A 25,777-nucleotide genomic window follows, 5' to 3' on the forward strand; every position below is an offset into this window, starting at 1 on the left:
CTCTTCATCACCCCCACTCCATTGTCGCACCGTCCTCTCTCTACTGTAACAACCCTCCTCAACACACCACCTCTGGCACCGTCCAAGCCATCAGCAAGCTTACAACACAGCACCGCACAAAGTAAGAACGGTGCTCATGAGGCAAGCCTCGTCATCATCCCTCCAACACCATGCACGTCCCTACCCCCAGCATCCACTCTCTGCTCGACACAATCCACCCCACACAAGCCGCAGACACCGACACTCCCACACGCACTGCCAAATCACCATCAGCTCCAAAACAAGGAAGATGCGCATGAAGGGTTCCGTTTGATGTGTCGGGAGTTGATGTAGAAAAAAGGCAGACCATCGATGAGAGCTGTCTCCATAAATCGAAACTTCAGCATGTGCAAATATAATCAGGATTTCACTGCTGCCTCCCAGCGCCACGGACCATGTCGGATTCGAACTTCGGTCGACTCCTGCGTGGAGTTTGCCCATTCTCCCCGTGTCTGCGTGGATTTCGTCCGACGGATCCGCTTTCCTCCCACAGACCAAAAGTGTGCAGGTCCGGTGTTCGGCCATGCTAAATTGCCCATTGTTTTCAGGGATGTGTAGTTTCGGTGCATTTGTTCGGGGTAAATGCATAGTCATGCGGTAAGGGTTTGGCTGCCTGGGGATGCTCTTGGGAGAGTCGGTCGCCTGTTTCCACAGTCGAGGGATTCTATTCTAATTTCTGATTTCGCAAATTTGGAGGATCTGAAAGAGATCAATTCAAAACAGAAGTCACGCGTTGCGGGAGAAACACCGCGAGTTTGGCAGCACCTGCGACAGTTCGGAAATGCAGGCAAAACGGGCCTGTGCTTGCTTCCGCCACCGCCAGAACGGGAGGGCCATTGAGTCTGATTTGCTCGCACCGCCTTCTCTGTTGTTCCGTGGCAGTGCAATTTAAAAGCGACCCGCCCGAGCAGGGACTTGAACCCTGGACCCTCAGATTAAAAGTCTGATGCTTTACCGACTGAGCTGCGGGGCGCCTGGCCGGCTCCGGCCTGAGCCGGGGTAAGACGTTCACGCTTCACACTGTCGCGCAGCCATTCTGACACAATCCACACAATTCAGTGGGAAAGACTGGCAGCCCCGGCTGTGCAGGGCCGATTCCAAGCCGCCATCTCTCTTCATCACCCCCACTCCATTGTCGCACCGTCTCTCTACTGTAACAACCCTCCTCAACACACACCTCTGGCACCGTCCAAGCCATCAGCAAGCTTACAACACAGCACCGCCAAAGTAAGAACGGTGCTCATGAGGCAGCCTCGTCATCATCCCTCCAACACCACGCACAGTCCCTACCCCCAGCATCCACTCTCTGCTCGACACAATCCACCCCACCACAAGCCGCAGACACCGACACTCCCACACGCACTGCCACATCACCATCAGCTCCAAAACAAGGAAGATGCGCATGAAGGTTCCGTTTGATGTGTCGGAGTTGATGTAGAAAAAGGCAGACCATCGATGAGAGCTGTCTCCATAAATCGAAACTTCAGCATGTGCAAATATAATCAGGATTTCACTGCTGCCTCCCAGCGCCACGGACCCATGTCGGATTCGAACTTCGGTCGACTCCCTGCGTGGAGTTTGCCCATTCTCCCCGTGTCTGCGTGGATTTCGTCCGACGGATCCGCTTTCCTCCCACAGACCAAAAGTGTGCAGGTCCGGTGTTCTGGCCATGCTAAATTGCCCATTGTTTTCAGGGATGTGTAGTTTCGGTGCATTTGTTCGGGGTAAATGCATAGTCATGCGGTAAGGTTTGGCTGCCTGGGGATGCTCTTGGGAGAGTCGGTCGCCTGTTTCCACAGTCGAGGGATTCTATGCTAATTTCTGATTTCGCAAATTTGGAGGATCTGAAAGAGATCAATTCAAACAGAAGTCACGCGTTGCGGGAGAGAAACACCGCGAGTTTGGCAGCACCTGCGACAGTTCGGAAATGCAGGCAAAACGGGCCTGTGCTTGCTTCCGCCACCGCCAGAAACGGGAGGGCCATTGAGTCTGATTTGCTCGCACCGCCTTCTCTGTTGTTCCGTGGCAGTGCAATTTAAAGCGACCCGCCCGAGCAGGGACTTGAACCCTGGACCCTCAGATTAAAAGTCTGATGCTTACCGACTGAGCTGCCCGGGCGCCTGGTTGGCTCCGGCCTGAGCCGGGTAAGACGTTCACGCTTCACACTGTCGCGCAGCCATTCTGACACAATCCACACAATTCAGTGGGAAAGACTGGCAGCCCCGGCTGTGCAGGGCGATTCCAAGCCGCATCTCTCTTCATCACCCCCACTCCATTGTCGCACCGTCCTTCTCTACTGTAACAACCCTCCTCAACACACACCTCTGGCACCGTCCAAGCCATCAGCAAGCTTACAACACAGCACCGCCAAAGTAAGAACGGTGCTCATGAGGCAGCCTCGTCATCATCCCTCCAACACCACGCACAGTCCCTACCCCCAGCATCCACTCTCTGCTCGACACAATCCACCCCACCACAAGCCGCAGACACCGACACTCCCACACGCACTGCCACATCACCATCAGCTCCAAAACAAGGAAGATGCGCATGAAGGTTCCGTTTGATGTGTCGGAGTTGATGTAGAAAAAAGGCAGACCATCGATGAGAGCTGTCTCCATAAATCGAAACTTCAGCATGTGCAAATATAATCAGGATTTCACTGCTGCCTCCCAGCGCCACGGACCCATGTCGGATTCGAACTTCGGTCGACTCCCTGCGTGGAGTTTGCCATTCTCCCCGTGTCTGCGTGGATTTCGTCCGACGGATCCGCTTTCCTCCCACAGACCAAAAGTGTGCAGGTCCGGTGTTCTGGCCATGCTAAATTGCCCATTGTTTTCAGGGATGTGTAGTTTCGGTGCATTTGTTCGGGGTAAATGCATAGTCATGCGGTAAGGGTTTGGCTGCCTGGGGATGCTCTTGGGAGAGTCGGTCGCCTGTTTCCACAGTCGAGGGATTCTATGCTAATTTCTGATTTCGCAAATTTGGAGGATCTGAAAGAGATCAATTCAAACAGAAGTCACGCGTTGCGGGAGAAACACCGCGAGTTTGGCAGCACCTGCGACAGTTCGGAAATGCAGGCAAAACGGGCCTGTGCTTGCTTCCGCCACCGCCAGAACGGGAGGGCCATTGAGTCTGATTTGCTCGCACCGCCTTCTCTGTTGTTCCGTGGCAGTGCAATTTTAAAGCGACCGCCCGAGCAGGGACTTGAACCCTGGACCCTCAGATTAAAAGTCTGATGCTTTACCGACTGAGCTGCCCCGGGGCGCCTGGCCGGCTCCGGCCTGAGCGGGTAAGACGTTCACGCTTCACACTGTCGCGCAGCCATTCTGACACAATCCACACAATTCAGTGGGAAAGACTGGCAGCCCCGGCTGTGCAGGGCCGATTCCAAGCCGCCATCTCTCTTCATCACCCCCACTCCATTGTCGCACCGTCCTCTCTCTACTGTAACAACCTCCTACTCACCACACCTCTGGCACCGTCCAAGCCATCAGCAAGCTTACAACACAGCACCGCCAAAGTAAGAACGGTGCTCATGAGGCAGCCTCGTCATCATCCCTCCAACACCACGCACAGTCCCTACCCCCAGCATCCACTCTCTGCTCGACACAATCCACCCCACCACAAGCCGCAGACACCGACACTCCCACACGCACTGCCACATCACCATCAGCTCCAAAACAAGGAAGATGCGCATGAAGGTTCCGTTTGATGTGTCGGAGTTGATGTAGAAAAAAGGCAGACCATCGATGAGAGCTGTCTCCATAAATCGAAACTTCAGCATGTGCAAATATAATCAGGATTTCACTGCTGCCTCCCAGCGCCACGGACCCATGTCGGATTCGAACTTCGGTCGACTCCCTGCGTGGAGTTTGCCCATTCTCCCCGTGTCTGCGTGGATTTCGTCCGACGGATCCGCTTTCCTCCCACAGACCAAAAGTGTGCAGGTCCGGTGTTCTGGCCATGCTAAATTGCCCATTGTTTTCAGGGATGTGTAGTTTCGGTGCATTTGTTCGGGGTAAATGCATAGTCATGCGGTAAGGGTTTGGCTGCCTGGGGGATGCTCTTGGGAGAGTCGGTCGCCTGTTTCCACAGTCGAGGGATTCTATGCTAATTTCTGATTTCGCAAATTTGGAGGATCTGAAAGAGATCAATTCAAACAGAAGTCACGCGTTGCGGGAGAAACACCGCGAGTTTGGCAGCACCTGCGACAGTTCGGAAATGCAGGCAAAACGGGCCTGTGCTTGCTTCCGCCACCGCCAGAACGGGAGGGCCATTGAGTCTGATTTGCTCGCACCGCCTTCTCTGTTGTTCCGTGGCAGTGCAATTTAAAGGGACCCGCCCGAGCCGAGCAGGACTTGAACCCTGGACCCTCAGATTAAAAGTCTGATGCTCTACCGACTGAGCTACCCGGGCTCCTGGCCGGCTCCGGCCTGAGCCGGGTAAGACGTTCACGCTTCACACTGTCGCGCAGCCATTCTGACACAATCCACACAATTCAGTGGGGAAAGACTGGCAGCCCCGGCTGTGCAGGGCAGATTCCAAGCCGCCATCTCTCTTCATCACCCCCACTCCATTGTCGCACCGTCCTCTCTCTACTGTAACAACCCTCCTCAACACACACCTCTGGCACCGTCCAAGCCATCAGCAAGCTTACAACACAGCACCGCCAAAGTAAGAACGGTGCTCATGAGGCAGCCTCGTCATCATCCCCTCCAACACCACGCACAGTCCCTACCCCCAGCATCCACTCTCTGCTCGACACAATCCACCCCACCACAAGCCGCAGACACCGACACTCCCACACGCACTGCCACATCACCATCAGCTCCAAAACAAGGAAGATGCGCATGAAGGTTCCGTTTGATGTGTCGGAGTTGATGTAGAAAAAAGGCAGACCATCGATGAGAGCTGTCTCCATAAATCGAAACTTCAGCATGTGCAAATATAATCAGGATTTCACTGCTGCCTCCCAGCGCCACGGACCCATGTCGGATTCGAACTTCGGTCGACCCCTGCGTGGAGTTTGCCCATTCTCCCCGTGTCTGCGTGGATTTCGTCCGACGGATCCGCTTTCCTCCCACAGACCAAAAGTGTGCAGGTCCGGTGTTCTGGCCATGCTAAATTGCCCATTGTTTTCAGGGATGTGTAGTTTCGGTGCATTTGTTCGGGGTAAATGCATAGTCATGCGGTAAGGGTTTGGCTGCCTGGGGGATGCTCTTGGGAGAGTCGGTCGCCTGTTTCCACAGTCGAGGGATTCTATGCTAATTTCTGATTTCGCACATTTGGAGGATCTGAAAGAGATCAATTCAAACAGAAGTCACGCGTTGCGGAGAGAAACACCGCGAGTTTGGCAGCACCTGCGACAGTTCGGAAATGCAGGCAAAACGGGCCTGTGCTTGCTTCCGCCACCGCCAGAACGGGAGGGCCATTGAGTCTGATTTGCTCGCACCGCCTTCTCTGTTGTTCCGTGGCAGTGCAATTTAAAAGCGACCCGCCCGAGCAGGGACTTGAACCCTGGACCCTCAGATTAAAAGTCTGATGCTCTACCGACTGAGCTACCCGGGCTCCTGCCGGCTCCGGCCTGAGCCGGGTAAGACGTTCACGCTTCACACTGTCGCGCAGCCATTCTGACACAATCCACACAATTCAGTGGGAAAGACTGGCAGCCCCGCTGTGCAGGGCCGATTCCAAGCCGCCATCTCTCTTCATCACCCCCACTCCATTGTCGCACCGTCCTCTCTCTACTGTAACAACCCTCCTCAACACACACCTGGCACCGTCCAAGCCATCAGCAAGCTTACAACACAGCACCGCCAAAGTAAGAACGGTGCTCATGAGGCAGCCTCGTCATCATCCCTCCAACACCACGCACAGTCCCTACCCCCAGCATCCACTCTCTGCTCGACACAATCCACCCCACCACAAGCCGCAGACACCGACACTCCCACACGCACTGCCACATCACCATCAGCTCCAAAACAAGGAAGATGCGCATGAAGGTTCCGTTTGATGTGTCGGAGTTGATGTAGAAAAAAGGCAGACCATCGATGAGAGCTGTCTCCATAAATCGAAACTTCAGCATGTGCAAATATAATCAGGATTTCACTGCTGCCTCCCAGCGCCACGGACCCATGTCGGATTCGAACTTCGGTCGACTCCCTGCGTGGAGTTTGCCCATTCTCCCCGTGTCTGCGTGGATTTCGTCTGACGGATCCGCTTTCCTCCCACAGACCAAAAGTGTGCAGGTCCGGTGTTCTGGCCATGCTAAATTGCCCATTGTTTTCAGGGATGTGTAGTTTCGGTGCATTGTTCGGGGTAAATGCATAGTCATGCGGTAAGGGTTTGGCTGCCTGGGGGATGCTCTTGGGAGAGTCGGTCGCCTGTTTCCACAGTCGAGGGATTCTATGCTAATTTCTGATTTCGCACATTTGGAGGATCTGAAAGAGATCAATTCAAACAGAAGTCACGCGTTGCGGAGAAACACCGCGAGTTTGGCAGCACCTGCGACAGTTCGGAAATGCAGGCAAAACGGGCCTGTGCTTGCTTCCGCCACCGCCAGAACGGGAGGGCCATTGAGTCTGATTTGCTCGCACCGCCTTCTCTGTTGTTCCGTGGCAGTGCAATTTAAAAGCGACACCGCCCGAGCAGGGACTTGAACCCTGGACCCTCAGATTAAAAGTCTGATGCTCTACCGACTGAGCTACCCGGGCTCCTGGCCGGCTCCGGCCTGAGCCGGGTAAGACGTTCACGCTTCACACTGTCGCGCAGCCATTCTGACACAATCCACACAATTCAGTGGGAAAGACTGGCAGCCCCGGCTGTGCAGGGCCGATTCCAAGCCGCCATCTCTCTTCATCACCCCCACTCCATTGTCGCACCGTCCTCTCTCTACTGTAACAACCCTCCTCAACACACACCTCTGGCACCGTCCAAGCCATCAGCAAGCTTACAACACAGCACCGCCAAAGTAAGAACGGTGCTCATGAGGCAGCCTCGTCATCATCCCTCCAACACCACGCACAGTCCCTACCCCCAGCATCCACTCTGCTCGACACAATCCACCCCACCACAAGCCGCAGACACCGACACTCCCACACGCACTGCCACATCACCATCAGCTCCAAAACAAGGAAGATGCGCATGAAGGTTCCGTTTGATGTGTCGGAGTTGATGTAGAAAAAAGGCAGACCATCGATGAGAGCTGTCTCCATAAATCGAAACTTCAGCATGTGCAAATATAATCAGGATTTCACTGCTGCCTCCCAGCGCCACGGACCCATGTCGGATTCGAACTTCGGTCGACTCCCTGCGTGGAGTTTGCCCATTCTCCCCGTGTCTGCGTGGATTTCGTCCGACGGATCCGCTTTCCTCCCACAGACCAAAAGTGTGCAGGTCCGGTGTTCTGGCCATGCTAAATTGCCCATTGTTTTCAGGGATGTGTAGTTTCGGTGCATTTGTTCGGGGTAAATGCATAGTCATGCGGTAAGGGTTTGGCTGCCTGGGGGATGCTCTTGGGAGAGTCGGTCGCCTGTTTCCACAGTCGAGGGATTCTATGCTAATTTCTGATTTCGCAAATTTGGAGGATCTGAAAGAGATCAATTCAAACAGAAGTCACGCGTTGCGGGAGAAACACCGCGAGTTTGGCAGCACCTGCGACAGTTCGGAAATGCAGGCAAAACGGGCCTGTGCTTGCTTCCGCCACCGCCAGAACGGGAGGGCCATTGAGTCTGATTTGCTCGCACCGCCTTCTCTGTTGTTCCGTGGCAGTGCAATTTAAAAGGGACCCGCCCGAGCAGGGACTTGAACCCTGGACCCTCAGATTAAAAGTCTGATGCTCTACCGACTGAGCTACCCGGGCTCCTGGCCAGCCATGGCCTGAGCCGGGTAAGACGTTCACGCTTCACACTGTCGCGCAGCCATTCTGACACAATCCACACAATTCAGTGGGAAAGACTGGCAGCCCCGGCTGTGCAGGGCCGATTCCAAGCCGCCATCTCTCTTCATCACCCCCACTCCATTGTCGCACCGTCCTCTCTCTACTGTAACAACCCTCCTCAACACACACCTCTGGCACCGTCCAAGCCATCAGCAAGCTTACAACACAGCACCGCCAAAGTAAGAACGGTGCTCATGAGGCAGCCTCGTCATCATCCCTCCAACACCACGCACAGTCCCTACCCCCAGCATCCACTCTCTGCTCGACACAATCCACCCCACCACAAGCCGCAGACACCGACACTCCCACACGCACTGCCACATCACCATCAGCTCCAAAACAAGGAAGATGCGCATGAAGGTTCCGTTTGATGTGTCGGAGTTGATGTAGAAAAAAGGCAGACCATCGATGAGAGCTGTCTCCATAAATCGAAACTTCAGCATGTGCAAATATAATCAGGATTTCACTGCTGCCTCCCAGCGCCACGGACCCATGTCGGATTCGAACTTCGGTCGACTCCCTGCGTGGAGTTTGCCCATTCTCCCCGTGTCTGCGTGGATTTCGTCCGACGGATCCGCTTTCCTCCCACAGACCAAAAGTGTGCAGGTCCGGTGTTCTGGCCATGCTAAATTGCCCATTGTTTTCAGGGATGTGTAGTTTCGGTGCATTTGTTCGGGGTAAATGCATAGTCATGCGGTAAGGGTTGGCTGCCTGGGGGATGCTCTTGGGAGAGTCGGTCGCCTGTTTCCACAGTCGAGGGATTCTATGCTAATTTCTGATTTCGCACATTTGGAGGATCTGAAAGAGATCAATTCAAACAGAAGTCACGTTTGCGGAGAAACACCGCGAGTTTGGCAGCACCTGCGACAGTTCGGAAATGCAGGCAAAACGGGCCTGTGCTTGCTTCCGCCACCGCCAGAACGGGAGGGCCATTGAGTCTGATTTGCTCGCACCGCCTTCTCTGTTGTTCCGTGGCAGTGCAATTTAAAAGCGACCCGCCCGGGCAGGGACTTGAACCCTGGACCCTCAGATTAAAAGTCTGATGTTTTACCGACTGAGCTACCCGGGCTCCTGGCCGGCTCCGGCCTGAGCCGGGTAAGACGTTCACGCTTCACACTGTCGCGCAGCCATTCTGACACAATCCACACAATTCAGTGGGAAAGACTGGCAGCCCCGGCTGTGCAGGGCCGATTCCAAGCCGCCATCTCTCTTCATCACCCCCACTCCATTGTCGCACCGTCCTCTCTCTACTGTAACAACCCTCCTCAACACACACCTCTGGCACCGTCCAAGCCATCAGCAAGCTTACAACACAGCACCGCCAAAGTAAGAACGGTGCTCATGAGGCAGCCTCGTCATCATCCCTCCAACACCACGCACAGTCCCTACCCCCAGCATCCACTCTCTGCTCGACACAATCCACCCCACCACAAGCCGCAGACACCGACACTCCCACACGCACTGCCACATCACCATCAGCTCCAAAACAAGGAAGATGCGCATGAAGGTTCCGTTTGATGTGTCGGAGTTGATGTAGAAAAAAGGCAGACCATCGATGAGAGCTGTCTCCATAAATCGAAACTTCAGCATGTGCAAATATAATCAGGATTTCACTGCTGCCTCCCAGCGCCACGGACCCATGTCGGATTCGAACTTCGGTCGACTCCCTGCGTGGAGTTTGCCCATTCTCCCCGTGTCTGCGTGGATTTCGTCTGACGGATCCGCTTTCCTCCCACAGACCAAAAGTGTGCAGGTCCGGTGTTCTGGCCATGCTAAATTGCCCATTGTTTTCAGGGATGTGTAGTTTCGGTGCATTTGTTCGGGGTAAATGCATAGTCATGCGGTAAGGGTTTGGCTGCCTGGGGGATGCTCTTGGGAGAGTCGGTCGCCTGTTTCCACAGTCGAGGGATTCTATGCTAATTTCTGATTTCGCAAATTTGGAGGATCTGAAAGAGATCAATTCAAACAGAAGTCACGCGTTGCGGGAGAAACACCGCGAGTTTGGCAGCACCTGCGACAGTTCGGAAATGCAGGCAAAACGGGCCTGTGCTTGCTTCCGCCACCGCCAGAACGGGAGGGCCATTGAGTCTGATTTGCTCGCACCGCCTTCTCTGTTGTTCCGTGGCAGTGCAATTTAAAAGCGACCCGCCCGAGCAGGGACTTGAACCCTGGACCCTCAGATTAAAAGTCTGATGCTCTACCGACTGAGCTACCCGGGCTCCTGGCCGGCTCGGCCTGAGCCGGGTAAGACGTTCACGCTTCACACTGTCGCGCAGCCATTCTGACACAATCCACACAATTCAGTGGGAAAGACTGGCAGCCCCGGCTGTGCAGGGCCGATTCCAAGCCGCCATCTCTCTTCATCACCCCCACTCCATTGTCGCACCGTCCTCTCTCTACTGTAACAACCCTCCTCAACACACACCTCTGGCACCGTCCAAGCCATCAGCAAGCTTACAACACAGCACCGCCAAAGTAAGAACGGTGCTCATGAGGCAGCCTCGTCATCATCCCTCCAACACCACGCACAGTCCCTACCCCCAGCATCCACTCTCTGCTCGACACAATCCACCCCACCACAAGCCGCAGACACCGACACTCCCACACGCACTGCCACATCACCATCAGCTCCAAACAAGGAAGATGCGCATGAAGGTTCCGTTTGATGTGTCGGAGTTGATGTAGAAAAAAGGCAGACCATCGATGAGAGCTGTCTCCATAAATCGAAACTTCAGCATGTGCAAATATAATCAGGATTTCACTGCTGCCTCCCAGCGCCACGGACCCATGTCGGATTCGAACTTCGGTCGACTCCCTGCGTGGAGTTTGCCCATTCTCCCCGTGTCTGCGTGGATTTCGTCCGACGGATCCGCTTTCCTCCCACAGACCAAAAGTGTGCAGGTCCGGTGTTCTGGCCATGCTAAATTGCCCATTGTTTTCAGGGATGTGTAGTTTCGGTGCATTTGTTCGGGGTAAATGCATAGTCATGCGGTAAGGGTTTGGCTGCCTGGGGATGCTCTTGGGAGAGTCGGTCGCCTGTTTCCACAGTCGAGGGATTCTATGCTAATTTCTGATTTCGCAAATTTGGAGGATCTGAAAGAGATCAATTCAAACAGAAGTCACGCGTTGCGGGTGAAACACCGCGAGTTTGGCAGCACCTGCGACAGTTCGGAAATGCAGGCAAAACGGGCCTGTGCTTGCTTCCGCCACCGCCAGAACGGGAGGGCCATTGAGTCTGATTTGCTCGCACCGCCTTCTCTGTTGTTCCGTGGCAGTGCAATTTAAAAGCGACCCGCCCGAGCAGGGACTTGAACCCTGGACCCTCAGATTAAAAGTCTGATGCTTTACCGACTGAGCTGCCCGGGCGCCTGGCCGGCTCCGGCCTGAGCCGGGTAAGACGTTCACGCTTCACACTGTCGCGCAGCCATTCTGACACAATCCACACAATTCAGTGGGAAAGACTGGCAGCCCCGGCTGTGCAGGGCCGATTCCAAGCCGCCATCTCTCTTCATCACCCCACTCCATTGTCGCACCGTCCTCTCTCTACTGTAACAACCCTCCTCAACACACACCTCTGGCACCGTCCAAGCCATCAGCAAGCTTACAACACAGCACCGCCAAAGTAAGAACGGTGCTCATGAGGCAGCCTCGTCATCATCCCTCCAACACCACGCACAGTCCCTACCCCAGCATCCACTCTCTGCTCGACACAATCCACCCCACCACAAGCCGCAGACACCGACACTCCCACACGCACTGCCACATCACCATCAGCTCCAAAACAAGGAAGATGCGCATGAAGGTTCCGTTTGATGTGTCGGAGTTGATGTAGAAAAAAGGCAGACCATCGATGAGAGCTGTCTCCATAAATCGAAACTTCAGCATGTGCAAATATAATCAGGATTTCACTGCTGCCTCCCAGCGCCACGGACCCATGTCGGATTCGAACTTCGGTCGACTCCCTGCGTGGAGTTTGCCCATTCTCCCCGTGTCTGCGTGGATTTCGTCCGACGGATCCGCTTTCCTCCCACAGACCAAAAGTGTGCAGGTCCGGTGTTCTGGCCATGCTAAATTGCCATTGTTTTCAGGGATGTGTAGTTTCGGTGCATTTGTTCGGGGTAAATGCATAGTCATGCGGTAAGGGTTTGGCTGCCTGGGGATGCTCTTGGGAGAGTCGGTCGCCTGTTTCCACAGTCGAGGGATTCTATGCTAATTTCTGATTTCGCAAATTTGGAGGATCTGAAAGAGATCAATTCAAACAGAAGTCACGCGTTGCGGGAGAAACACCGCGAGTTTGGCAGCACCTGCGACAGTTCGGAAATGCAGGCAAAACGGGCCTGTGCTTGCTTCCGCCACCGCCAGAACGGGAGGGCCATTGAGTCTGATTTGCTCGCACCGCCTTCTCTGTTGTTCCGTGGCAGTGCAATTTAAAAGCGACCCGCCCGAGCAGGGACTTGAACCCTGGACCCTCAGATTAAAAGTCTGATGCTTTACCGACTGAGCTGCCCGGGCGCCTGGCCGGCTCCGGCCTGAGCCGGGTAAGACGTTCACGCTTCACACTGTCGCGCAGCCATTCTGACACAATCCACACAATTCAGTGGGAAAGACTGGCAGCCCCGGCTGTGCAGGGCCGATTCCAAGCCGCCATCTCTCTTCATCACCCCCACTCCATTGTCGCACCGTCCTCTCTCTACTGTAACAACCCTCCTCAACACACACCTCTGGCACCGTCCAAGCCATCAGCAAGCTTACAACACAGCACCGCCAAAGTAAGAACGGTGCTCATGAGGCAGCCTCGTCATCATCCCTCCAACACCACGCACAGTCCCTACCCCCAGCATCCACTCTCTGCTCGACACAATCCACCCCACCACAAGCCGCAGACACCGACACTCCCACACGCACTGCCACATCACCATCAGCTCCAAAACAAGGAAGATGCGCATGAAGGTTCCGTTTGATGTGTCGGAGTTGATGTAGAAAAAAGGCAGACCATCGATGAGAGCTGTCTCCATAAATCGAAACTTCAGCATGTGCAAATATAATCAGGATTTCACTGCTGCCTCCCAGCGCCACGGACCCATGTCGGATTCGAACTTCGGTCGACTCCCTGCGTGGAGTTTGCCCATTCTCCCGTGTCTGCGTGGATTTCGTCCGACGGATCCGCTTTCCTCCCACAGACCAAAAGTGTGCAGGTCCGGTGTTCTGGCCATGCTAAATTGCCCATTGTTTTCAGGGATGTGTAGTTTCGGTGCATTTGTTCGGGGTAAATGCATAGTCATGCGGTAAGGGTTTGGCTGCCTGGGGGATGCTCTTGGGAGAGTCGGGCGCCTGTTTCCACAGTCGAGGGATTCTATGCTAATTTCTGATTTCGCAAATTTGGAGGATCTGAAAGAGATCAATTCAAACAGAAGTCACGCGTTGCGGGAGAAACACCGCGAGTTTGGCAGCACCTGCGACAGTTCGGAAATGCAGGCAAAACGGGCCTGTGCTTGCTTCCGCCACCGCCAGAACGGGAGGGCCATTGAGTCTGATTTGCTCGCACCGCCTTCTCTGTTGTTCCGTGGCAGTGCAATTTAAAAGCGACCCGCCGAGCAGGGACTTGAACCCTGGACCCTCAGATTAAAAGTCTGATGCTCTACCGACTGAGCTACCCGGGCTCCTGGCCGGCTCCGGCCTGAGCCGGGTAAGACGTTCACGCTTCACACTGTCGCGCAGCCATTCTGACACAATCCACACAATTCAGTGGGAAAGACTGGCAGCCCCGGCTGTGCAGGGCAGATTCCAAGCCGCCATCTCTCTTCATCACCCCCACTCCATTGTCGCACCGTCCTCTCTCTACTGTAACAACCCTCCTCAACACACACCTCTGGCACCGTCCAAGCCATCAGCAAGCTTACAACACAGCACCGCCAAAGTAAGAACGGTGCTCATGAGGCAGCCTCGTCATCATCCCTCCAACACCACGCACAGTCCCTACCCCCAGCATCCACTCTCTGCTCGACACAATCCACCCCACCACAAGCCGCAGACACCGACACTCCCACACGCACTGCCACATCACCATCAGCTCCAAAACAAGGAAGATGCGCATGAAGGTTCCGTTTGATGTGTCGGAGTTGATGTAGAAAAAAGGCAGACCATCGATGAGAGCTGTCTCCATAAATCGAAACTTCAGCATGTGCAAATATAATCAGGATTTCACTGCTGCCTCCCAGCGCCACGGACCCATGTCGGATTCGAACTTCGGTCGACTCCCTGCGTGGAGTTTGCCCATTCTCCCCGTGTCTGCGTGGATTTCGTCCGACGGATCCGCTTTCCTCCCACAGACCAAAAGTGTGCAGGTCCGGTGTTCTGGCCATGCTAAATTGCCCATTGTTTTCAGGGATGTGTAGTTTCGGTGCATTTGTTCGGGGTAAATGCATAGTCATGCGGTAAGGGTTTGGCTGCCTGGGGGATGCTCTTGGGAGAGTCGGTCGCCTGTTTCCACAGTCGAGGGATTCTATGCTAATTTCTGATTTCGCACATTTGGAGGATCTGAAAGAGATCAATTCAAACAGAAGTCACGCGTTGCGGGAGAAACACCGCGAGTTTGGCAGCACCTGCGACAGTTCGGAAATGCAGGCAAAACGGGCCTGTGCTTGCTTCCGCCACCGCCAGAACGGGAGGGCCATTGAGTCTGATTTGCTCGCACCGCCTTCTCTGTTGTTCCGTGGCAGTGCAATTTAAAAGCGACCCGCCCGAGCAGGGACTTGAACCCTGGACCCTCAGATTAAAAGTCTGATGCTCTACCGACTGAGCTACCCGGGCTCCTGGCCGTCTCCGGCCTGAGCCGGGTAAGACGTTCACGCTTCACACTGTCGCGCAGCCATTCTGACACAATCCACACAATTCAGTGGGAAAGACTGGCAGCCCCGGCTGTGCAGGGCCGATTCCAAGCCGCCATCTCTCTTCATCACCCCCACTCCATTGTCGCACCGTCCTCTCTCTACTGTAACAACCCTCCTCAACACACACCTCTGGCACCGTCCAAGCCATCAGCAAGCTTACAACACAGCACCGCCAAAGTAAGAACGGTGCTCATGAGGCAGCCTCGTCATCATCCCTCCAACACCACGCACAGTCCCTACCCCCAGCATCCACTCTCTGCTCGACACAATCCACCCCACCACAAGCCGCAGACACCGACACTCCCACACGCACTGCCACATCACCATCAGCTCCAAAACAAGGAAGATGCGCATGAAGGTTGCGTTTGATGTGTCGGAGTTGATGTAGAAAAAAGGCAGACCATCGATGAGAGCTGTCTCCATAAATCGAAACTTCAGCATGTGCAAATATAATCAGGATTTCACTGCTGCCTCCCAGCGCCACGGACCCATGTCGGATTCGAACTTCGGTCGACTCCCTGCGTGGAGTTTGCCCATTCTCCCCGTGTCTGCGTGGATTTCGTCCGACGGATCCGCTTTCCTCCCACAGACCAAAAGTGTGCAGGTCCGGTGTTCTGGCCATGCTAAATTGCCCATTGTTTTCAGGGATGTGTAGTTTCGGTGCATTTGTTCGGGGTAAATGCATAGTCATGCGGTAAGGGTTTGGCTGCCTGGGGGATGCTCTTGGGAGAGTCGGTCGCCTGTTTCCACAGTCGAGGGATTCTATGCTAATTTCTGATTTCGCACATTTGGAGGATCTGAAAGAGATCAATTCAAACAGAAGTCACGCGTTGCGGGAGAAACACCGCGAGTTTGGCAGCACCTGCGACAGTTCGGAAATGCAGGCAAAACGGGCCTGTGCTTGCTTCCGCCACCGCCAGAACGGGAGGGCCATTGAGTCTGATTTGCTCGCACCGCCTTCTCTGTTGTTCCGTGGCAGTGCAATTTAAAAGCGACCCGCCCGAGCAGGGACTTGAACCCTGGACCCTCAGATTAAAAGTCTGATGCTCTACTGACTGAGCTACCCGGGCTCCTGGCCGGCTCCGGCCTGAGCCGGGTAAGACGTTCACGCTTCACACTGTCGCGCAGCCATTCTGACACAATCCACACAATTCAGTGGGAAAGACTGGCAGCCCCGGCTGTGCAGGGCCGATTCCAAGCCGCCATCTCTCTTCATCACCCCCACTCCATTGTCGCACCGTCCTCTCTCTACTGTAACAACCCTCCTCAACACACACCTCTGGCACCGTCCAAGCCATCAGCAAGCTTACAACACAGCACCGCCAAGTAAGAACGGTGCTCATGAGGCAGCCTCGTCATCATCCCTCCAACACCACGCACAGTCCCTACCCCCAGCATCCACTCTCTGCTCGACACAATCCACCCCACCACAAGCCGCAGACACCGACACTCCCACACGCACTGCCACATCACCATCAGCTCCAAAACAAGGAAGATGCGCATGAAGGTTCCGTTTGATGTGTCGGAGTTGATGTAGAAAAAAGGCAGACCATCGATGAGAGCTGTCTCCATAAATCGAAACTTCAGCATGTGCAATATAATCAGGATTTCACTGCTGCCTCCCAGCGCCACGGACCCATGTCGGATTCGAACTTCGGTCGACTCCCTGCGTGGAGTTTGCCCATTCTCCCCGTGTCTGCGTGGATTTCGTCCGACGGATCCGCTTTCCTCCCACAGACCAAAAGTGTGCAGGTCCGGTGTTCTGGCCATGCTAAATTGCCCATTGTTTTCAGGGATGTGTAGTTTCGGTGCATTTGTTCGGGGTAAATGCATAGTCATGCGGTAAGGGTTTGGCTGCCTGGGGGATGCTCTTGGGAGAGTCGGTCGCCTGTTTCCACAGTCGAGGGATTCTATGCTAATTTCTGATTTCGCACATTTGGAGGATCTGAAAGAGATCAATTCAAACAGAAGTCACGCGTTGCGGAGAAACACCGCGAGTTTGGCAGCACCTGCGACAGTTCGGAAATGCAGGCAAAACGGGCCTGTGCTTGCTTCCGCCACCGCCAGAACGGGAGGGCCATTGAGTCTGATTTGCTCGCACCGCCTTCTCTGTTGTTCCGTGGCAGTGAAATTTAAAAGCGACCCGCCCGGGCAGGGACTTGAACCCTGGACCCTCAGATTAAAAGTCTGATGTTTTACCGACTGAGCTACCCGGGCTCCTGGCCGGCTCCGGCCTGAGCCAGGTAAGACGTTCACGCTTCACACTGTCGCGCAGCCATTCTGACACAATCCACACAATTCAGTGGGAAAGACTGGCAGCCCCGGCTGTGCAGGGCCGATTCCAAGCCGCCATCTCTCTTCATCACCCCCACTCCATTGTCGCACCGTCCTCTCTCTACTGTAACAACCCTCCTCAACACACACCTCTGGCACCGTCCAAGCCATCAGCAAGCTTACAACACAGCACCGCCAAAGTAAGAACGGTGCTCATGAGGCAGCCTCGTCATCATCCCTCCAACACCACGCACAGTCCCCACCCCCAGCATCCACTCTCTGCTCGACACAATCCACCCCACCACAAGCCGCAGACACCGACACTCCCACACGCACTGCCACATCACCATCAGCTCCAAAACAAGGAAGATGCGCATGAAGGTTCCGTTTGATGTGTCGGAGTTGATGTAGAAAAAAGGCAGACCATCGATGAGAGCTGTCTCCATAAATCGAAACTTCAGCATGTGCAAATATAATCAGGATTTCACTGCTGCCTCCCAGCGCCACGGACCCATGTCGGATTCGAACTTCGGTCGACTCCCTGCGTGGAGTTTGCCCATTCTCCCCGTGTCTGCGTGGATTTCGTCTGACGGATCCGCTTTCCTCCCACAGACCAAAAGTGTGCAGGTCCGGTGTTCTGGCCATGCTAAATTGCCCATTGTTTTCAGGGATGTGTAGTTTCGGTGCATTTGTTCGGGGTAAATGCATAGTCATGCGGTAAGGGTTTGGCTGCCTGGGGATGCTCTTGGGAGAGTCGGTCGCCTGTTTCCACAGTCGAGGGATTCTATGCTAATTTCTGATTTCGCAAATTTGGAGGATCTGAAAGAGATCAATTCAAACAGAAGTCACGCGTTGCGGGAGAAACACCGCGAGTTTGGCAGCACCTGCGACAGTTCGGAAATGCAGGCAAAACGGGCCTGTGCTTGCTTCCGCCACCGCCAGAACGGGAGGGCCATTGAGTCTGATTTGCTCGCACCGCCTTCTCTGTTGTTCCGTGGCAGTGCAATTTAAAAGCGACCCGCCCGAGCAGGGACTTGAACCCTGGACCGTCTGATGCTCTACCGACTGAGCTACCCGGGCTCCTGGCCGGCTCCGGCCTGAGCCGGGTAAGACGTTCACGCTTCACACTGTCGCGCAGCCATTCTGACACAATCCACACAATTCAGTGGGAAAGACTGGCAGCCCCGGCTGTGCAGGGCCGATTCCAAGCCGCCATCTCTCTTCATCACCCCCACTCCATTGTCGCACCGTCCTCTCTCTACTGTAACAACCCTCCTCAACACACACCTCTGGCACCGTCCAAGCCATCAGCAAGCTTACAACACAGCACCGCCAAAGTAAGAACGGTGCTCATGAGGCAGCCTCGTCATCATCCCTCCAACACCACGCACAGTCCCTACCCCCAGCATCCACTCTCTGCTCGACACAATCCACCCCACCACAAGCCGCAGACACCGACACTCCCACACGCACTGCCACATCACCATCAGCTCCAAAACAAGGAAGATGCGCATGAAGGTTCCGTTTGATGTGTCGGAGTTGATGTAGAAAAAAAGCATCTGCTCTATTATCCTAACCCGACCCTCATTTGCTCGTAGCACTTGGAGTAATCCAGGTATTCCTACACGTGAAAACCTGTTTTTTAACCGCCTGCCAAATTTCCTATTTTCTCTACTCAAAACTGTATCCTTTCCTCTTCCTATGTCGCCCTAATGTGTACAGCCATCTCCTGCTGGTCTCTGCACAAGTTGAGAATAGTCTGCACCCTCTCGGTGTTTTCCTTAACTCTGGCACCAGGGAGGCAACACACCATTCTGATGTCTCATTGTCAACGGCAGAAACATCTGTCTATGTCTCTGCCTAGACAGTTCCCTTTCGCAATTGATCACTTGCAACCTGACAAATCTTTTCATTACATTAGAGTTAGTCTCGATACCACAAACCTGGGCATCAGTGCTACATTCCCCGAGAGTTCATCAACCCCTACATTTTCCAAAACAACTTACTTGTTTGGGATAAGAATAGCCACAGAAGTCTCCTGCGCCACTTGTTGCCTTTCTTGTCTTTCCTCGAGGTAACCCGTCTACCCAACTGCATCTGCATTTTTCTACCTTTTTGAAATTGCCATCCATCAAGAACAAAAGAACAAAGAACATAGAATATTACAGCGCAGTTACAGGCACTCCAAGCTTGCGCTAATCCATATCCTCTATCTAAACCTGTCACCTATTTTCTAAAGAGGTGTATTCATCTGCTCCCTGCCCATTCATTTATCAGTCTAGATACATCTTAAATGACGCTATCATCACCGCCTCTATCATCTCTGCTGGCAATGCGGTCCAGGCAGCCACCAACATCTGTGTAAAGAACGTTCCACGCTTATCTCCATTAAACTTTTCCCCTCTCATTTTGAACTCGTGACCCCTTGTATTTGAATCCCCCAACTCTGGTAAAAAGCTTTGTGCTATCCACACTGTCTATACCTGTCATTATTGTGTAGACCTCAATTAGGTGCCCCCTCAACCTTTGTCTTTCTAATGAAAATAATTCTAATCTACACAACCTCTCTTCAATGCCAGCACCTTCACACCAGGCAACATCCTGGAGGACCTCCTCTCCACCCTCTCAAAGCAGGCAAAAGTCGGGACTGCAGATGCTGGAGATCAGCGTCTAGATTAGAGTGATGCTGGAAAAGCACAGCAGGTGAGGCAGCATCCGAGGAACCAGGAAAATCGATGTTTCAGGCAAAAGTCCTTCATCAGGAATGGCTCTCCAAAGCATCCACATTCTTTTGGTAATATGGTGACCAGAATTGTACGCAGTATTCCAAATGTGGCCGAATCAAAATCTTTTATATCACACCCCTGGCTCCTGTAACTTCCCCATTGCTGTGACTGCCGCTCTAACCTATCTATGCTCTCTCATAGGATTCACAACCAAACACACTAATGGTTATGTCTGCAGGATGTAACATTAAAATTCTCCCTAATCTCCCACATCAGATCGGAAAGGACATCACTACTGACGGCTGTCTTTGCACTTTAACATTTTACAGCGGAAAAATCGCACAGTTTTACTGCTCCAAAAACATTGCTCTAATACAGTAAGTTAGTCTTTCAAACAAAACTCGGAGGTGTTCCCCTGCTTGAGCGGTTCTCCAGAGATCCCTCCAACGTCAGCTGTGAATTTCACTGTTTGTTTATTTTTTAAGGGAAAGCTCTAATGTCTAAAGATGCTTAAAACTACACAGCACAGCCAGTCAGCTGTGCAAGTTCACTTCTTGGTCCGGTGCAGGTTCGCCGCTCCTTTCTTCACCTGTCATGTGGTACCTGCTCTCTAATTTCCACTCTTTTTTTAAACCTACCCTTTGTTTTGTTTTTTCCCCCGAAGTTCCAAAACAAAGCAACAGCTTAGAAAAGAGTAATTACTGCTCCAAGAATTCGAGGAATTCAACTCTAACACTGTAAAAATCTCAAAAAAGGAGCAGCTCTTACAGCCACGATTTTCTCCCATTCTCCATCTTGGATTAGCCATCTTTTGCTGTGGAAAAAATGACCATTTTAAATGATAGAAAGTGTCTGATCAAAGGACCATGCAGCTTTGGGAAGGAGGCAGATGCTAAGAGATGCCCTGACTGCGTTGCCTCCCCTGCCCAGTGCTGTGTTGTGTGACTCCCTTCCTCGCACTCAGTCACTCACTGTTGGCCTGTTATCCAGCTCTGTTATAAGATCTCTGGTTGGAGTTGGACTGACAGTCACTGTCCTTCTTTTCCACAGGGACTCAAGCCCCTGATTGCATTGCAATGGCTGATCCTCAGGCCCTTCATCTGAGGACAGTCCTGCTGGTGTCAAGTTCAGTGCCTGAGTGACAATTCATCCATTGAGCCTTCATGAAAAGAGGGGATTCCGTTGACTCTCCAGCTAAGGCATTGCCCGGTTGGAGAGTCCAACCATTTCTCCAACCATGCAGAAATCAGCCTTGTCTGGATGGAGAGAATGAGTGATAGAGGTTCACTGTCCAACAGAGCTGAAGTGCGATTGAAGTTTACTAGTTGAGGTGTAGAGTATCCACCAAAATATTCTCTGAATAGGACTGGGCATGGTATCACAAGACATTATTCAGTTGTGTCAAGTGGGATCTAAATTTTTATTTATTCTGTTAGAATTTTAGTGGAAGTCTTCAATTTTAAAGTGTTTTCAAATATCTTAATTTGTTTTTGGAACAAAACTTTTCTAGTCTCTGAGTAAAAGAATGAACATTAACATCGATTACACACACCACGTTCCCATGCCTGACCATAACCATTGCTCAGAAACAACTGCAACAAAGAACAGTAGAATCATTTTCATGTAAATAAGATTTAAAATTCAAATTTCTTAATGGTTCCTACAAGCTCATCATAACTTCCAAATTTTTTTCTGAAACTAATGCGTGCACTTAGTAATCATGAAGAATTCTTCTGTTTTTTTTTAACCTTATTTCCACTGGAGTAAGTAAACTTTACGCCAATCGATTGTTGCAGTTCTCAGGTCATGATCACTTTGTTCAGCTTCTTCAATTTTATCTCTTTCATCAACTTACGCTGTAGTCGCGCGATCTGCTTCAATTCGCGGAATATACTGATGAGCTCATTAAACTCTCCATTGCTCAAAATGTCAAACATATGGACTTTCGTTCATTAAATGATTGACTTTGAATAGAGATTGTGCAGGATGAGGGTTGATCATCTCACAGAGCTATATTCCACACATGTGCAGAGTGAAGTGAAAGCAAAGCTGACGCTTCTCCCCTATGTTTACTGTTTGACAGAATAAAAGCGGTAAATAAGGGGCCATCCATTTCTTCTCAGTCCGGTATAAAGTGGGTGGGGAGCCTCAAGGTTCTCAAGTATCTTTCTGGTCAATCATCCAACAACTAAAACTGCAACAGTTTCTGTACAAGTGCCTCATTTCACGAGAAACAATTTGATAATCTTCTCTGATCATAAAAATCTTAAGGAACATTTTCACCATGAAGGGAGTGGGTTAAACATTCCTCCTGTTGGTTCGGTTTGGTGCTGTTGAACTGAACCATCCCAATCATGAAGGTCTCGTGTTTCAAGCACAAGCCTGACCTGGTTCCTTAGTATCGGTTGAGGTTGCAGGTGGGGATAGAATTGGCCTCAGGACCTTGGGCTTAGATGTCATCCATGGTCAAATAGCCAGTCCACAGGGCTGTTGAGAAAATGGAAGGTATCTGTACAAAGTCTTCTCATGAATTATTTTTGAGGCCAGAAGGTGAAATTTGAAATTGGATCTGATATAACTAGGCTTCATTCCACTTTTACAATACAACTTGTTCATCCTCAGTTTTGCAATGATTTTAATGATAAGATATGACCTTGACATCTATGTTTTCACTAACCCCAGGTTTTAGTCCTCGCTGTGGGAAGTGAGGGTCGGGGAGAAATTCACGCAGCTGGTGTGCTGAGCACTCTCAGAACTATCCCGTCATTTTGAAATTGTCTCTTGGTTTGGTGCAGGTGAACCCGCCCATGCTTTATATTTGGAAAGTACAGCAGACACATGGACAGTGCCCCAACCATTGGGACTGGCTGTTTGACAGAGCAAACAGAATGAAAATAGATTTAAAATGAATGGAGAATCTACTTGGCCAGAAACAGATTGGTAAAGGAGGTCAGATTCTTTGTGAAAAGGAGGTGTTGTGATATCACTGACTATATCACACCTCATTCAGTAACAGAACCACAATAACCAGTATTACAAATGGTACATCTTGTACACACCAGATCTCCAAACTGTTTCATTCTCACAGTAAATGTGTGTGTTCCCATTCAGTGCTCCAGGTTGTGTCGTTTATTGTCTTCCCATATCATTCTCCTGTAGCTTTGTTGATTCTGCAGAAAGACATTAAGCCAGTCAGGCCCCAGCATCTTTCATACATAAAACCATACAATAACTTTAAAAACTGCCTGAAATAATGTTTTGCAGTTTTGTTTCTTTTATCTCAACAGTATTGGAGAAATTACACTTGCTCCCCTTCTCCTATGCACACAGACATAGTTTGACCTTCCAGTCTGGGAGAGAGAGAGGGGGAGAGAGAAAGAAGTGCTGGATAAATTCATGTCTTTATTCGTTATTCGAATGGGTCAGAACTTTCCAGATGGTCAGAGGCTGAATATATGACTGAGTGATAGGTAAAATAAAGCAAGCAGAACAATTTTGAAAGTCAACTAAATCTTCCAAATAACCAAGGGATTGTCCATAGATGGGTTTATTCAGATTTGCTTCATTATTGTCAAGTGGATTTCAAGTTTGATTAAATCAATAGATGTTGCGTGATGATGTCAAAAAGGGCCATCAGAACATTGAAGCAGATTTTTGCAAAGCCTGGTTTTTCCTGATAACAGACTGCAGTCTGCAAATGAATATTTCAAATGATTTGCAGAACATATTGTAATTATACATCTTATAATTTCACCAATGTAGCTTCAGTCCAACAGTAAAAGTACACAAACAGAGTGATTTATAAACCACAGCATTGGGATGGTCAGGAATCGAACCCGGGTCACCTGGTTAGAAGGCAGCTATGCTTACCACTATACCACCATCACCTTGCTACGACTAAACTGCCCTTAAAAAGGTATAAAGATTTCAAACCCTATTGTTGAAGAATGGATCTACTGTGTCACAATTTGGCTGAGTAGAATTAGAATTGCTGATGGGAAGAAAGCTTAAAATCTCAACTTCCTATTTCCAACTAAGTAAGTGCTCCCAGGATAGCAAGTTCAAGATTATCATTGATCCAACACAGAAGCCTCACAGAATGTAATAAGCCAAAAGTATGTGACATAAGGTAATTCATTTGGAATGGACCAAATATCTGGAAACTTGAACTTGTGAGAATGCATGATCAAAAAGAGATCAGCTTTAACATGCCAGCTGAAGGCAGTACATGACAATATATTTTAAATTATCATGAGTAATTAATCTGCTTTTTGCATGATATTGAAAGATATGTTTGCATTAATGTATAATTTACTTGTTCATTGATAAAACCTGGCATGTGTTTATTTTTCTTACTGAGATTAACCATCTTAGTGTATACAGCAGAAAGAACCATGAGACTAAAGAGACAAAATCATATTCGAAGACAAAATGATTAATCAGACACACATTCAGACAAACCAAGTTTTAAACTTGAAATCTGAGAAGAACCACACATGCCAGACATTCATGAAGATCATCCAGGTCAAGTAACAAGAAGTACAGGAAAGACAAGCAACCTTTCACATCAGAACAGAACACACTCAGGCTATCAGTTTGCGGTTAGAGGGGAAAGAATAAAAGCGAACCTGAGGGTCAACCTTTATTTACACAGAGGATGGTATGCATATGGAATGAGCTGCCAGTGGAAGTAATTGAGGCATGTACGTTAGTAATATTTAAAAGGCATTTGGACAAATACATGGATAGAAAAGGTTTAGGAGGATATGGGCCATGTGCAGGGAAATAGCATGGATGGCCATTTTGGTCAGTTTGGCCTGATGGGCCTGGCTCCATGCTGTAGGACTCTTTGACTCTATGACGTAAGTGATAATATATTCAAATCACACAAATATCAAGCAATCTAGGAGAAAGTGAGGACTGCAGATGCTGGAGATCAAAGCCGAAAATGTGTTGCTGGAAAGGCACAGCAGGTCAGGCAGCATCCAAGGAGCAGGAGAATCGACGTTTCGTGCATGAGCCCTTCTTCAGGAAGGGCTTCTTTCCTGAAGAAAGGCTCATGCCCCAAGTGTCAATTCTCCTGCTCCTTGGATGCTGCCTGACCTGCTGTGCCTTTCCAGCAACACATTTTCAGCAAATATCAAGCAATGCCTATCTCCAACAACAGAGAATCCAGTCACTCTCTCCATAATTTTCAATGGAATTATGATTCCTGATTCCATCAGTTTCAGCATCCTCAGAGATAGTATTGACCACAATTTGACCAGCAGTTAAAATATAACAATTTTTACAATTAATACTGAATAGCAATGCCAAGACATCTTTCAATGAACACTTTAAGTAACCTTGACCACCCAATCCCCATGCACATAGTCTGTGTCAGGCTGAACTTAGTGACTAGTCATTATCTTCATTTCCTGTCTTACTTAGTGCATTAGCAAGATTTTAGAATAAGATGAATATGTTAATGATGAAGGTGTCAGTGGTGATGCTGCTCTGATATAAGCAGAGACATGTTCAGTGAGCAGAAGAAGAGTGGAAACATTGGACTAGAGCACGGTTATGAGTATAACATAAATCAAAATGTTCAAAAGGCGTTAATAGCATTTACAGAGAACGAAGGTGATTTCATCTTTGCTAAGGCCAAGATAGAGATGCACAAGCCTTAGAGAATGAGAAGTATGATTAGACAGAGTATCAACAAAGGTATAATACAGAAACATCCCAAAACCCTTGGCAGAGAGTATTAATAAAGTAACAACAAATAGGGTCACAACACCTCTGATGAAGGTAACAGTTGTGAAGGAGCAGCCTTCATAGTAATCTCAGCCTGTGGGATTTGAACCCAAGCTGTTGGTGTTACACTGCATCACAAACCAATCATCCAAAGTCATCTGTAATAGAATTAC

The 25,777-nt window shown here is 50.9% G+C and overlaps 15 non-coding genes across 15 annotated transcripts; all 15 read right to left on the reverse strand.

The window, feature by feature from the left end:
• Window positions 1–932: 932 nt before the first annotated feature.
• On the reverse strand, window positions 933–1,011 carry trnak-uuu (transfer RNA lysine (anticodon UUU)). Its single transcript has one exon. It is a non-coding gene; the product is annotated as a tRNA-Lys (tRNA).
• Window positions 1,012–2,085: 1,074 nt separating this feature from the next.
• trnak-uuu (transfer RNA lysine (anticodon UUU)) lies at window positions 2,086–2,157 on the reverse strand. Its single transcript has one exon. It is a non-coding gene; the product is annotated as a tRNA-Lys (tRNA).
• A 1,071-nt stretch (window positions 2,158–3,228) lies between these two features.
• Window positions 3,229–3,303, reverse strand: trnak-uuu (transfer RNA lysine (anticodon UUU)). The gene has a single exon. It is a non-coding gene; the product is annotated as a tRNA-Lys (tRNA).
• Window positions 3,304–4,378: 1,075 nt separating this feature from the next.
• Window positions 4,379–4,455, reverse strand: trnak-uuu (transfer RNA lysine (anticodon UUU)). Its single transcript has one exon. It is a non-coding gene; the product is annotated as a tRNA-Lys (tRNA).
• Window positions 4,456–5,534: 1,079 nt separating this feature from the next.
• On the reverse strand, window positions 5,535–5,607 carry trnak-uuu (transfer RNA lysine (anticodon UUU)). Its single transcript has one exon. It is a non-coding gene; the product is annotated as a tRNA-Lys (tRNA).
• Window positions 5,608–6,679: 1,072 nt separating this feature from the next.
• Window positions 6,680–6,752, reverse strand: trnak-uuu (transfer RNA lysine (anticodon UUU)). Its single transcript has one exon. It is a non-coding gene; the product is annotated as a tRNA-Lys (tRNA).
• A 1,075-nt stretch (window positions 6,753–7,827) lies between these two features.
• trnak-uuu (transfer RNA lysine (anticodon UUU)) lies at window positions 7,828–7,900 on the reverse strand. The gene has a single exon. It is a non-coding gene; the product is annotated as a tRNA-Lys (tRNA).
• Window positions 7,901–8,974: 1,074 nt separating this feature from the next.
• Window positions 8,975–9,047, reverse strand: trnak-uuu (transfer RNA lysine (anticodon UUU)). The gene has a single exon. It is a non-coding gene; the product is annotated as a tRNA-Lys (tRNA).
• Window positions 9,048–10,124: 1,077 nt separating this feature from the next.
• trnak-uuu (transfer RNA lysine (anticodon UUU)) lies at window positions 10,125–10,197 on the reverse strand. Its single transcript has one exon. It is a non-coding gene; the product is annotated as a tRNA-Lys (tRNA).
• A 1,074-nt stretch (window positions 10,198–11,271) lies between these two features.
• Window positions 11,272–11,344, reverse strand: trnak-uuu (transfer RNA lysine (anticodon UUU)). Its single transcript has one exon. It is a non-coding gene; the product is annotated as a tRNA-Lys (tRNA).
• A 1,073-nt stretch (window positions 11,345–12,417) lies between these two features.
• trnak-uuu (transfer RNA lysine (anticodon UUU)) lies at window positions 12,418–12,490 on the reverse strand. The gene has a single exon. It is a non-coding gene; the product is annotated as a tRNA-Lys (tRNA).
• Window positions 12,491–13,559: 1,069 nt separating this feature from the next.
• trnak-uuu (transfer RNA lysine (anticodon UUU)) lies at window positions 13,560–13,638 on the reverse strand. Its single transcript has one exon. It is a non-coding gene; the product is annotated as a tRNA-Lys (tRNA).
• A 1,077-nt stretch (window positions 13,639–14,715) lies between these two features.
• Window positions 14,716–14,788, reverse strand: trnak-uuu (transfer RNA lysine (anticodon UUU)). The gene has a single exon. It is a non-coding gene; the product is annotated as a tRNA-Lys (tRNA).
• Window positions 14,789–15,865: 1,077 nt separating this feature from the next.
• On the reverse strand, window positions 15,866–15,938 carry trnak-uuu (transfer RNA lysine (anticodon UUU)). Its single transcript has one exon. It is a non-coding gene; the product is annotated as a tRNA-Lys (tRNA).
• A 1,074-nt stretch (window positions 15,939–17,012) lies between these two features.
• trnak-uuu (transfer RNA lysine (anticodon UUU)) lies at window positions 17,013–17,085 on the reverse strand. Its single transcript has one exon. It is a non-coding gene; the product is annotated as a tRNA-Lys (tRNA).
• Window positions 17,086–25,777: the final 8,692 nt, after the last annotated feature.

The sequence above is a fragment of the Hemiscyllium ocellatum genome, chromosome 28 (genome assembly GCF_020745735.1).
Source record: "Hemiscyllium ocellatum isolate sHemOce1 chromosome 28, sHemOce1.pat.X.cur, whole genome shotgun sequence".
Lineage (NCBI taxonomy): Eukaryota > Metazoa > Chordata > Chondrichthyes > Orectolobiformes > Hemiscylliidae > Hemiscyllium > Hemiscyllium ocellatum.